The sequence below is a fragment of the Capsicum annuum genome, chromosome 3, assembly GCF_002878395.1.
Source record: "Capsicum annuum cultivar UCD-10X-F1 chromosome 3, UCD10Xv1.1, whole genome shotgun sequence".
Lineage (NCBI taxonomy): Eukaryota > Viridiplantae > Streptophyta > Magnoliopsida > Solanales > Solanaceae > Capsicum > Capsicum annuum.
In genome coordinates this window covers 172,321,542-172,336,594 of record NC_061113.1, presented here as the reverse complement: position 1 = coordinate 172,336,594, position 15,053 = coordinate 172,321,542, and positions in this window count along the sequence as shown.

Below are 15,053 nucleotides of genomic sequence, written 5' to 3'. Positions count from 1 at the left end.
CCTATCCTTTTATTGTCTTAAGTTTGTGTTTGCTTCTTGTATGGTATTGTTGTCTTGTTGTTGCGGATTTAGGCGTGTTGTTGTGACTATTTGCAGACTATTTTGGTGTTGTAGATACCATTTGGTATCAAGCTAGTACTTCATGGACTATACAGTATGTAAGTTTCGTCACTAAGTATGTTATGTACTCAATTGACGGTTCAAGAACACTACTTTAAAACATCCTAGCCTCAAGAATTGACTCACCGAGTTGGCAAACTCATGCACATAGCTCAATAAAAGACATCATACAAATCATCCATATTCATCAAACATGTGCCCTCACAACAAAAGAGTTACCCATAATCACTCATATAAATGTAATTTATAAGACAATGGTTACAAGAATCAAGTTACGCTCACTAACACAATAAATTCACAAGTTACACATAATGAACCTTAGGCTTGCCCTTAGTGTAGTACTCCACTAATATCAGAATGATGAAGCTTAGGATCAATAGGTCTTTAATGGTTGTAATGTAGGCTAAGGACCGGGTAGAAACTATTTTGGATTAATAGTGACTATCTTCCCTAAGAGCTTTAATATATCACTTTATACATGCAATTCAACTCTAACAACCAAATCAAACCCTTTTTGTCTACCCCAATCTTTTGTTTTCACCCCATCTTATTAAGCTTATTCTCAAACACTATAGTGGGAGTATTATATGCATAACTCATTTAATTTGAACAAATTTGTTTTCTTACATTACTCAACTCCGTACCTCAACTCATATTGCTTTTTAGCACCAATAGCTACCACTTTAGTACAAGCGATTATAAGAATTCAACAAATAATTCAAGAACTAATATATCAAACATTGGCTAAAAGATTATAACCCATGCATATCACACTTCCCAGATAAATGGCAAACTAAGGAAAAGAGGAAAAAAAAGACAGCCAATAAGAGCAACAATATCAGCATCAATAACAGAAGACAATATTTTCAAAAACTAACCAAATTACAGTGGCTGGGAATATTCTTTACTCTGGACCTTGTATCTGTTGATATGTCACAAAATAACATAAATTTTAAAGTATACAGTAAGCAAACAAACATGAAGGCTTTGCCCCCGCACAACACCCCCATAGTTTCAAAAAGCTAAGGCTCTGCCACACCCTGTCCCGTATAGCATTAAACCTGCCCCACTCTGCACCCGCTCAACCCATTTTCTGTTCCTAGTACCTAGATGATAATTGACCTTACCCCTACTTTGTGATGGTAGTGCGATGATAATTGACCATTCACAAATAGATAAATTTCATAGTAAATTATCGAGTTGTACAAATTTAAAAAAAATGACAGATTCTTTACGGAGAGTACGAAGAATAAGCATAGGTCGAACAATCAAGCAATAACCCAAGGATGAATAGAGGTTTGGGCATATATGCAATAACCCAAGGAAGAAGCCACGATCTTGTAGAATAAAACCTTCCACAATTCGCAAAGTTGCGTATGCAATTTGCAAAGCTGCCGCCTTACTAGTCGTGCATCTCTGCAATATCTGTGCTTATAATATGATCGAGCTAGGGTAAATTTGAGACCAGTTGTACCGTTTGAGAAAAACAGTGCTTGTTTTATGTTTTTTAGAAAATTAAAATTAAAAAAGGTTTAGGCGAATAAGTATATATTCAGTGAAATAAAAAATACTATTAAAATTTTAGTATTACATTTTGGCGGCACTTTCTCCCAGTCAAAGCTTTGAATTACATTTTGCGACTGATTAAAAAAAAATTAGGGACCAAATTTTGTACCTTCGCAATAAAATGCAATATTAAGGACCGGCATATAATCTCGTCCTAATACATGTACTTTTAGAGACGATATTATTAATCCATCCCTAAATGTTGGTCAGAAATAAAGTAATTTCTTATAGTGAGAGGTGTTAGTTAATCTTGAATTGCTTATCCGTCACTGATGACCATTAATTTCTCGATCTCAATAACGAGTCAAGCTAAGATTAATGATTAGCTCAAATACATCTTTGATATCATATTCAGATGCTTGATCAGCTCGTGTGAGCTTTACAAGTATTTTTAAAATTGAGTCAAGCTAAGGTTTATTCAACTCGAATTAATATCAATTCTGACTAAAATTGATATTAATTGAACAAGAATTAGGCTAGATATTACATAAGTTAGGCAAATTGAATTGACTTAGGTAGCTATTTAATAAATGTTGGAAAGATGTAATAATAATAATATTATAATAATAATGATAATATAATAATAATAGACAATGTTTGTGAATTATGGGCATGTATAATTGCGGAAATAATTTAATAAATATTAGCAAAATTATGTAAAATATTATATAATGTAAAAATAATAATATAAAATAAATCGTATATTTTCAAATCATGAATGTGACACATTAATATTTGTTTGATATCAAAATAATGCATAGAAAATATTAGCATTTAAAATTAATAATTTTGCTAAAATAACAGCCTAAGAGTGGTATCGGAAGGTCAAAATGGGTGTCCACACAACTAACTCGATTTATTCCCACGAATTGGGGACCGGGAAGGGTACAGTGTACGCAGACCTTACTGCTAAGGTAGATAGATAGTTTCCAATAACCCTCAATTGAAAAAAATAGTCTGAAGCTGTCCAATTTCAAGGAAAATATTAGTGAAAATTAATTTAAAATTGATCGTTGATCAAATATGATGAACGATTGAGATTAAAACTGAGGAGATGAGTCAAATTGGGAATGGATATTGGGTTAAAAAAATTGAATTGAAGATTTCGATTAAGTCAAATTAAACTCAATTGACACAAATTGAGTATCAAATGGCTAGAATTTAAATAAATTAGGAAAATTGAATGGAATTAGCTTGATATTTAATAAATATAGTAACTATATAAAATTAATATTAAAAATAAATATAATAATAATAATGAAATGTTGACCAATGGATGAGATCTAAAGATTAAGAATTTGGTTTAAAAAATTGAATGAAATTTGAAATTGAGTTCAATTAGACATAATTTGGGTTAGGATTGTAATAAATTGGATAAAATTAGGCTAAAATTGTTACAAATTGGTAAAATCAGACTAGAAAATAAATAAATTAAAAAATTAAATTGACTAAGGTTTCTGATTAATACAATAATAATAATAGTAAAATAAATAATATAATTATTCTCAGATTAGTTATGAATAAATTGTGTAACTAAAAATACGGCATATAATATATTATTTTAAAACCAACGATAATAATAATATATATATATATTATTATATATATAAATTTTATATTTATATATATATATATTATATATATTTAGTATAAATAATGTTTTCCCATTATTTCATTTTATTTCATCCATGTTGAATTATTTATATTTGAAAATGAAAATAGGTTTCAAAAAAATTAATTTTTTCAAAAAAAGAATTACAAATTTTAAATGCCCGATCATGACAAAGAAAGACTCATTACTTTAATCTTCAAAATCGAAATAAAAAATTAAAATAACTGAACCGAATTTATGGAAATCGAATCAAATCGAATTTATTTTGGTTTGATTATGGCTGTCATTTTCGTCAATCAAAAAATCAAAAAAATGAATCTATATTAAACAAGCAAATTGAACAAACAGAATATCCACCCCTAATCTCATCATATATATAATTCTAAAACTACCTAATACTTTCAACTCAATGTAAAATAAATTAATTTTTTAGTTTATTTCATGATTATTACACGTTATATCCCACACCAAACGACTCTTAAATGTACATTATATTGATATATTATATTGTCGTTCGTAGTATGATGCCTTACAATTATATTTAAATTAACCAATAGAAAAACATGCTCTATTCGAGCCTTGAGTGGTTCTTCGCCCTATCTTAGGCCAATAAAATTTCACCTCTTTAATTTTATGGTGATAACATAACGAGTCAAGACAAGGTTTATTCGACTCGAATACATTTGTAATACCATCTATGTCAACAAACTAATTTTAACTTCTTGAGCACTTTTTGCTTGATTATACGTGTCAACCGATTTAATGTCTAATTTCTTTTTGTTTTACGTTTTTTTATCTTTCAAGTTTATCCTTTTACTATTTAAATTTTTCAAGTCACAAAAATCCTACGTAAATCCCCAAGAAATAGTTTCAGCTAAATTTTCAGAAACACAATCCCCCAATAATTTCTCAAGTAATAATTTCGTAGGTAAATCCCCAAAAAATAATTTCAGCTAACTTTGTAGCAACACAATCCCCCAATAATTTCTCAAGTAATAATTTCATAGGTAAATCCCCAGCAAAATTTGCAGAATTAAATCCCCAAATAATTTCCCAGGTAATAAAACCCATTACATAAATTTTTACCAAAATATCTCTACGTAAATCCTAAGGATAAATTACCTTGAAATTTTTCTATGGATTTAAAATATATATATATATATATATATGTATTTATCCATATACCAGCGGATTTACCTAGAGATAAAATATCCACAAATAAATCCTCCCCTATTCTCAGGATCTAAGCCAGAAGAGGATCCACAGGAGTTCCTCGATCAGGTTCAGAAAGTCACAGATATTATGGGAGTGACTTCCAGTGAGAGTGCTGAGTTAGTCACCTATCAGATGCAAGATGTGGCTCATACGTGGTTTAAGCAGTGGAAGGTAGACAGGGGCACAGATGCAGGACCTATAAAGTGGGAAGAGTTTGTTACTGTTTTTCTAGAGAGATTCCTTTCCTTTTAGAGCTAGAGAAGCCAAGGTATTAGAGTTTATCAACCGCAAGGTAGTATAAGCGTGAAAGAGTATTCCCTCAAGTTTACTCAGTTAGCCAGGTATGCTCCCCTTGTAGTAGCAGACAGTAGGTCCAAAATGAGCAAGTTTATATCTGGGGTGTCAGATAGTATGGTTAAGGAGTGCAGGACAACGATGTTGATTAAGGAGATGGACATATCCAGGCTCATGGTTCATGCTCAGCAGATAGAAGAGGCTAAGACAGAGAGAGAAAGAGGCAAAACAAGAGAGCTAGAACAGGTAACTTTAATTTCAATCAACCTAAGTCAGAGGGTGGTAACCGTTCCCAGTTTTATTCAAAATCTTCAATTCCAGTTCCATCCTCAGCCAGTGCTCTAGTTCCTAAGTTCAGAAATGGTAACAACGATAGGGCGTCAGGATCTAAATTTTAAGGTAGTGTCTGTAGTGTCGAATAAATCCACTTTGTCAGACATATGGTAGAAATCACAAGGGTGTCTGTAGAGCTGGAAATGATATTTGTTTCGGGTGTAACAAGCCAGGAGACAGAGTCAAATTATCCCAAATAAGCTTTATGTACTTCAGTCCAAACAAGATCAGAAAAATTCTCCTAATGTAGTCACTGGTACATTACAAATCTTCCATTTATATGTTTATGCCTTGCTAGATCTAGGAGCTTCTTTATCTTTCATAACTCCTTATATAACCATTAACTTCAGAGTCAGACTAGAAATTCTAACAGAGCCTTTCTCAGTTTCTACCTTAGTGGATAAATCTATCATAGCCCAATGAGTATGCAGAAACTGTTCGATTATGATATCTTAGAAAGTTACTTCAGCAGACCTTGTAGAACTAGAGATGGTAGATTTTGATGTCATTCTTGGCATAGATTGGCTCCATTCATGCTATGCCTCAATTTATTATAGAAACAGAATAGTTTATTTTCAGTTTCCAAATGAACCAGTCCTTGAATGGAGGGGTAGTACCACAACGCTTAAGGGTAAGTTGATTTCATACCTTGGAGCGAGAAAGATGATATCCAAGGGATGTATCTACCATCTTGTGTGACTCAAAGACTTTAACTCAGAAACTCCCAATCTTGAGTCAGTTCCAGTAGTAAATGAATTCTCAGATATGTTTCCCAAAGATCTTCCTGGAGTTCCTCCCGTTAGGGAAATTGACTTCGAAATAGACCTTCTTCCAAATACTCAACCCATATCTATTTTGCCATACAGAATGGCTCCAGCAGAACTCAGAGAGTTAAAAGAACAGTTAAAAGATCTCCTAGATAAAGGATTCATCAGATCCAGCATTTCCTCGTGGGGCGCACCAATCTTATTTGTACATAAGAAAAATAGTTCTCTTAGAATATGTATAGACTATCGTCAGTTGAACGAAGTCACAGTCAAGAATATATATCCACTTCCTAAAATCAATGACTTATTTGACCAACTTCAGGGTGCCAATTACTTTTCTAAGATACACCTCAGATCACGCTATCATCAGTTCAAAGTCAGAGAATGTGACATTCCAAAAATATCTTTTAAAACCCGGTATGGTTACTTGGAGTTTATAGTCATGTCCTTTGGTTTAACTAATGCCCAGCAGCTTTTATGGACTTAATGAATTGCGTGTTCAAACACTACTTGGACATGTTCATTATAGTTTCATTGATGACATTCTTGTCTATTCTTGTAGTGAGAATGATCATGTAGACTACCTCAAAATCGTACTTAAGAGACTCAGAACTCATCAGTTGTTTGCCAAATTCAGTAAGTGTGAATTTTGACTAAGGTCAGTAGCATTCATTGGTTTTATTATTTTTTATGATGGCATTAGAGTTGTTCCTCAAAAGACCAAAGCAGTGAGAAATTAGCCTAGACCCATCTCTCCATCAGATATCAGGAGTTTTTTGGGTTTAGCTGGCTATTATCGTTAATTTATTAAAGGGTTTTCATCTATTACATCCCCCATGTCCAGATTGACTCAGAAAAAAGTCCAATTTCAGTGGTCAGATTCTTGCGAGAATAGTTTTTAGGAGTTGAAGACTTGACTCACCTCAGCCCTCATTTTGACTCTACCAGATGGTTCAGACGGATTTATTGTGTACTGTGATGCATCCATAGTAGGTTTGGGTTGTGTCCTCATGCAGAGAGGTAAGGTTATAGCCTACGCCTCTAGACATCTTAAGCCCCATGAGAAAAATTATCTGACTCATAATCTTGAGTTAGCAGTTGTAGTGTTTGCCTTAAAGATTTAGAGGTACTATTTATATAGGGTGCATGTAGATGTGTTCACAGATCACAAGAGCTTACAGTATATCTTTCTCAGAAAGATTTAAATTTGTGTCAGATAAAGTGCTTAGAGTTATTGAAAGTTTATGACATGAGTGTTCTTTATCATTCGGGCAAAACCAACATAGTGGTTGATGCTCCCAGTAGACTTTCTATGGGTAGTGTTGCTCATGTTGAGGCCATTAAGAAGAAGTTAGTTCAGGAAGTTCATCAGCTTGCCCGACTAGGTATCCGCTTAGTCGATTCAGCAGAAGGTAGTGTGTGGGTTCATAATAGTTCCAAACTCTTTAGTTCCCGAGGTGAAGGAAAAGCAGGATAGAGATCCCAGTCTTGTTAAGTTGAAAGAGTCAGTCAGAGATTAGAAAGTATAGGTTTTCTCCCAAGGAAGAGATGGTGTGTTGCATTGCCAGGGTCTTCTTTGTGTGCCAGGTATAGATGACTTGAGGCAATGAATTCTTGTAGAAACGCATGGTGCACGTTACTCTATTCATCCAGGGGCCACTAAGATATACCATAATCTGCGGGAGATCTATTGATGGAGTGGGATGAAGAGGGATATTACAGAATTTGTAGCTAAATGCTCTATTTGTCAGCAAGGTAAAATTGAGCACCAGAAGCCTAGTGGGTCCAAGCAGGAGTTCAGTATTCCCACATGGAAATGTGAAGAAGTGAACATGGAATTTGTGATAGGTTTGCCTCTTACTAATCGTCATCATGATTTTATTTGGGTTATCATAGACAGAATGACCAAATCAACTCATTTCTTGCCAGTTCATACTTTTTATTTAGCCGAGGAATACGCCAAACTCATATCAGAGAGTTGGTCAGGTTACACGAAGTTCCCGTAACCATTATCTCAGATAGAGATACCCATTTTACCTCTTATTTCTGTAAAATATTCTAAAAGGGTCTTGGTACCCAAGTTCATCTCAGTACAGCCTTCCACCCTCAGAAAGATGGTCAAGCAAAAAGGACCATTCAGACTCTAGAAAATATGCTAAGAGCATGCGTTGTCGATTTTAAGGGTAGTTGGGATGACCACTTGCCTTTGATTGAGTTCGTATACAATAACAGCTATTATTCTAGTATTCAGATGGCTTCGTTTGAAGCTCTCTATGGTAGGAGATGCAGATCTCCAATTGGTTGGTTTGAGGTAGTGAGGCCACAGTAGTAGGGTCTGACCTAGTGTTTGATGCCTTAGAGAAGGTTCAGTTAATTAGAGAAAGACTTAGGGCTGCCTAGACCCGATAAAAATCGTATGCAGATATGAGGAGAAAGGATCTTGAGTTTGAGATCGGTGATTTTGTGTTCCTGAAGATCTCTCCCATGAAATGAGTAAAGAGGTTTGGCAAGAAGGGAAAACTCAATCCCCAGTATATCGGCCCTTACAGAATTCTCAGCTATTTCAGAAAGGTAGCTTATGAGCTTGAGTTGCCTTAGATCTAGCCTCAATGCATCCAGTATTCCACGTTTCCTTGCTAAAGAAATGCATTGGTGACCCAACAGTCATAGTTCCTTTCGATCATGTGGATATTCAGAATGATCTCTCTTTCGAAAAGGTTCCAGTCCAGATCCTCGATCATAATATTCGCAGACTAAGGAACAAAGAAGTTTCCTTAGTCAAAGTTCTTTGGAGAAATCAGTCCGTAGATGGAGCTACTTGGGAAGAAAAAGTAGATATGCGGACCAAGTATCATCACCTCTTCTCCACAACCTCAGATCCAGCTTAAGGTAACAGTTTTCCATAGCTTTACTTAGTTCCACGTTCAACTATAATTATAACTTCGTATCTATTACCGTTGCATATTGAGTCATGCATTTATGAATCAGTTTAGTCATGTAGTCATGCCTTAAATATACATGTTCAGTGTGTAAACTCAGTCTATCAGTGTCTCAGCTTAATCAGTCTCATTCGAGGACAAATGTTCCCAAGGGGGAGATTTTGTAATACCCCGTATTTCTCAAGCTAAACTTAACTCTTAGTTCATGAGTTATCCAATATGAAATTTTTAAAACAGTCAACATTTTTCAATTTAGATCCTGTCATTGGATAGAAAATTGAATTAGCTTTTCTATGATATAAAATTTGCCTAAATTCGATAAGCGGGTAAGAAGTTATGGCTATTTTAAGTTTCAATCGTTAAACACTATCATTCAGGCCAGTAGCGTGTTACGGAGTATGTCAAAATGGAAATTGTCAGTTTCCGCTGAGGCACCGCGATACCGGCACATTGCGCCACAACTTATTTTCATAATTGTCCATTTTCAGTGTACCAACGCGATTCCACCGCGTTACGGTGAACTTACAGGTCCCAACTAAAGTGGCAATGCAATACCACCGCGTCGCGCCACCATTCATTTTCCCAGTTTGCAATTTCCAGAGACACGGTGTGATAGCGCCACATCGCATCAGGTATCTATTTCGAAAAATTTTCACGAAAATTAAATGTTTTATCCAGGGTTAAAACAGTTTTTCCCATGAGTTTAACATGCCCAAATAAGGGATTTAATCCTTAAAAATATTTTAAATCATTACTCACTAAATTTATCCCCAAATTAAAAGCATACTCTCTCAAAACTACAAACCCTATCTTCAAGAAAACAAGAGCAATCTCAAAGGATTCACCAAGAACTTCAAGAAACTCACAAATTAATGTATGTTAGGTGTTCATCTATGGGTTCCTTTCACCCATAGAATCCACGAATCCATTTTCAAAATACAAGATTGTTGAATTATGAACTTCCATGCTTGAATGAAATTGAATTCATGTTCATGTTATTATTGGGTTTTAGTCCATGATTAAATTACATGTTTTTATGAAATAAATTATTATATGTGTTGAATTACATAATCTTCATGATAAACCCTTTAATTTTCAAGTTGATTGGTGTAGCCATGATAACTATATATTTTGATTATTGTATAACATAAGCATGCTTCCCATGTGTTTGATAAAATGCCTATGTGAATGAAATAGTGTCATTATAACATGATAGCATGTATTCCCCATTCATATATAAGTAGATGCATTACAAGTGTTTGATTAAATCCCTCTGTGAGTGAACAATGGACAAGTATACGTTGTTATGACTTTCAAGAGTATATTAACTTTATTTTTTATGTTATCGAGTCCTGGGGGTATTTAATACCCGAAAATTTAGCTGTGTGCCTAAAGCCAGTGTCAGTTACAGAATTTAGTCATGTCACGATCAGTAGTACTCTTAGTCAGCTACAAAATTCAGTAGAACTCAGTCAGTTACCAAACTCAGGAAAACTAAGTAAGCTCAGTATCAGTCCAGTCGAATTCAGTATACTCAGTTCAGTGTCTTTCAGTTGGGAGCAGAATTCAGCACCGAGTGAACCCAAGGATGGGGGCTCACCTGCCAGTAAAGGGTGTGATCTCTAGAAGCAATCCTTGCATTCCATAACTACGTAGCCAGCGTAGGTTGAGACAACAAACCTGCCAGTTGAGGGTTGATGAGGTGCTTTAACCTGCCAGATGAGGGTTCCACCATTCTCATTAGAGTACCTGTCAGATGAGGGTAACTCTTCAGTGTCTTTACTCGTGGCACGGTACTGATACCCTTTTAACTGTGGTCACAGATTAGACCCCAACTCAGTTATCTTATTTGAGGTATGTCAGTTAGATGATTACTTCCTACAGTCTCAGTCTTCAGAATAGAACTCAGTTCAGTTCTACAGAATCAACACTGTCAGATACAGTCAATCAGTATCAGTAACTCAGTTATCAGTAACCTCAGCTATTATTTACTCAGTATCAAAACTCAGGACTTAGCTTCAGACAAGCTTAGTCGTAGTATTTATTTATATGTACATTAGTGCATAATCAATTTTTACAGCAGATATCTGTAACACCTCAAAAATGGGTTCTGAGACGTCACAGGGTACTTAGGATCATAAGTGACCCCATGCTAACCCTTATACTGGTATAACTCATAAGAAACTGAATAAAATAGATAAATCTGTACAAAATAAATGGAAGATAACTCTTTTATGAAATTTGTTTAATACAAAACTAAATTCACATGATTACAACTCTGCTTTTACAAAAAAAAAACTGAAACTGAATATATTAACTCTACTGTCTATCTATGAAGCTTCTACTAATACTGACTATAGACAGTTGGGAAGCTACTCCAACTATCGCTAATTAATACGTATGAATGAGAAAGTAAAGAATATAAATAAGTATAACTGAAGTCCCCGAAATAGGAGGACTCATCATCTCACAGGCTGGAATCTGCAACTGTCTGAGTTTGAATGTGTATACTGAAACTTATACCAACATTATGAGACAATGCAGCACATAGACATATATGTGGATTAGTACTTTGAGAATGTACTGAGTATATGGGGGTTAATGCATAAGTAAAAACATATCTCATAGTCATCATGTATAGAATAATGCATGCTAAATGTAAGTGACTCACATAAATTGGAATATCTGAAATATTGAAATAAGTAGCAATAAGAAGTAAAACATGCTTTACAAATCTCGTGAGCCACAACATTTAGTTCTAAAATATATATTCTCTTCTTGTTCTCATAATCTTGTAAACTAAAGGAAATCTAAAATTTCTTTCTGTATAAGAAATACTTTATCTCAATTCATATAGGCTAAGTGAAAAAAAAAAGCTCACCTTTGTGTCTGAAAACTAAAGATGCAACTCTGTAACTCAAAATCTCAAGTAATTCAATATCTGAATAAGTTTTGTGATCCTTTACACTTAGTTTCTAAAATCATTAGGGAAAATACTTACCTTAAGAAATATACTCAAAAGTTGTTATTTACTTTTACTAGCAGGGAAGTTCTCTTAACTGATGTAAATCATGCGAGCTACATGGAGTCCAACGTCTCGTCCTTCTAAGGAAGAAACCTCATGTTGGGGAGAGGTATCATACTCTTGCTAGGGAGTATAGCCTCAACTCAGTGATCACTATCTCGGCCTCGAGCCCATAAATCTCAGTCCTACGGTGGTACGTAGTTCTGGGGTATGAAACCGTAGTAACTTACCCGACTCGGTGCTAAATACTACTCTCTTTAGTTAGCTACGCTCATCTCGTGGAAATCTATATTAAAACTCACATAAGGTTTTATTAGGAAACTAGTTATGCATTTAACATTATATGAATAACTCTGTAAAATGGATTCCAAAACTCATCTGAGGATAAAAAGATCAAATCTTGCTTATCAAAGCATACTAAAGATATAAGCTTCTTGAACTATCAAAACTCAATCTTAGGGCTTAAAGCCCATGCTTCAAACTCATGTCAAAACATCATAATAATCATGCTTGTCAATGAACTCAATAATAATTTAACTAAAAATCTGAAAATTTCTACTATAGGTATGAAAATATGACAATAGACATGAAATTTATCTTCAAAATCTCTCAAAACTCAAAAGCTTGTAAATAGTAATACTGGGTATGAATCCCAATTTAGAATTCATGTATAAACATTCAAATTCATAGAAAAATATCATGCTCAACATGATTCATGAAAATACTTCAATACCATCAAAATAATAAGATCAAGAATCTCAATATTATGCTTAAAATTAATTAGGAAAAATCTGGAAAATCGCACTACATGCATATATATATGGAAATAGTCATGTAATTCAACATTCAATCACTTGAAATCTCATAATCTTCAAACAATACAAATTGGGTATAAACCGTAACTTCAATTCCATGGAAAAATCACATAAAATTCAGTAATTTGTAATCTAAAACAAGTTTTGGGCACAAGGACGAAAGAATTGTCCTTGTTGAAACCCCACATACCTTATTTGGCTTGATTCAATGGAACAAGTTGACTCTTGAAGCTTTGAGAATGTTCTTGGAGGCTTTTCTTGAAGGTTCTTGAATGGTGATGTTTTGATTCTTGAGTTTTCTTGAAGTAGGGTTTAAACTTTGTTCTTGAGGGTTGATCTTGAAAGGAACCCTAATTTTGATGCTATGGATGAATATGAAGTTATGAACATTGATTTGATTTAATTAGGTGTTAAAAAGGGTGTAAAAGACCCAAAAATCCTTTTAAAAAAGGCTTAAAATTGCTAAACGGAGGTCCTCAACGGTTTGGGCGATGAACCGTCGCCCTGCGAATGGACCGTCCCTTCAACCCATCACTTTTTGGCTAGAAAACAGGCTTACTGCCTCAGTTACGATGGTTTGGGAGAAGGTCCGTCGGCCTTCCCATCGCACTTTGGCAGTCCGGATAGCTCACTGTAAAACGGTCATGACTTTTTACCCCGATACCAGATTTTGGCGAAATTGGTATCGTTGAAAAACTAATTCAATTATATATCTGTTTGTGGGTAATGATCTCAAAAAATCATATATAAAAAAAGATATGCTCGTTTGAATTTAACTATACCAAATCTTTCTCAAGAATTTAATCGGTAAGGGATGTTTTGATTCGCCTAATAGCTAGGATATATTTGAGGCCTTAATACAAATCGAACTTGATCATAGAACTAACAAATCACTAAAATTTATTTCTCCTGAGCTTGAATCATGGTTCTACTATCGGTTGGGATTCTCGGGGTATTACAATATCTCCCCCTTGGGAACATTCATCCTCGAATGACGTTGGCTAGCTGAGAAAACTGAGGATGCACAGCTGAAATAAATTACCAAACTGATTCGACATCATTCTAATTTTTTGAGTACTTCTGGGAATGCATGAACTTATATTAAGAATATTTATATAGCTGAATTTTTTATTAGAAAAGAACTGAATTACGGAAGACTATCACCTTCGGCTGGATCTGAGTTCGCGGAGAAGAGATGAGGGATTTATGATATTAAAACTCGGGGTATTACAACACCCCCTCCTTGGGATCATTCATCCCCGAATGATACTAATTTGGTTAAAATACTAAAAAATACTAAGATGATATACAGGATACTTACGGACTGGACCATGGCTTAATATCTTAATCTGAAACTAATGCATGATGCTTGTACTGAAGTGAATTTCGCAATCTACTTGGATGCGAACAAACTATCTCTTGAAATGGTCATACTCATAAAATTTTAGGTAGTGAGACTAGACTAAATCAGAAGATGTAAACTAAATTACTGGTTGCAGAGCCTGAATCATGTTGAATGCTCTCCCCCAAATAGGGTATTTCTTAAACACCTTTCAAAGAAATTTCTAAGGTCATTAGGGAGTAAGGGACTCTAGGCATGATCTGAACAAGACCTCAGAATAAGGAATTACAACATTGCTCCAAATATAGCATGGAACATAGACATGTACATTATAGGCTAGAATAGAATTTCTAGGCCTTAGGCAATTCAACTTCTTACTTTCAAACTTAGTCATTCTTCTCGAATACTCCCTCACTATACTATTCCCGTCAAATACTATACTCCCTTGTTCAAATTCTAATTCTCACATGGGCATTGATAAACCTATCTACTAAGGTCTAAACTAAACTAAGTCCTCTCACTATGGTCAAGCCTAAATTAAAATTTCGGGTACTACATAAACACCACAATTGACTGGACTACCGACATGATATACGACGCATCGCGTTGACCTCTACCAATGCGACATATGATGTATTGCGGCCATATCGCATTACCTCACCATTTTTATCATCAAACCTCGCCCGAAAAATCTATTACTTACACGAGATGTGCTATTGACAACCCCAATCATGATTTCACTTAAGGATTTACATTCTAAGGTCCGGAAGGTTGGAAACTAACGCACACCACATTCATCCTCTCATACACCAACATGGCATTTAAGCCTATTGTTATAACCATATATGAAAGTCTAAACAAACACCCATAATAACACACTCCTTGTATTCTCTAACCCCATATCACAACAACTCCCACGCACTACCCCAAGAACATACACACACCAATTTTAACTAACCACAACATGTATCAAGGACTTGGCCTCAATATTACTTCACACTTATGGCCTTAGCTAAAACAAGCAT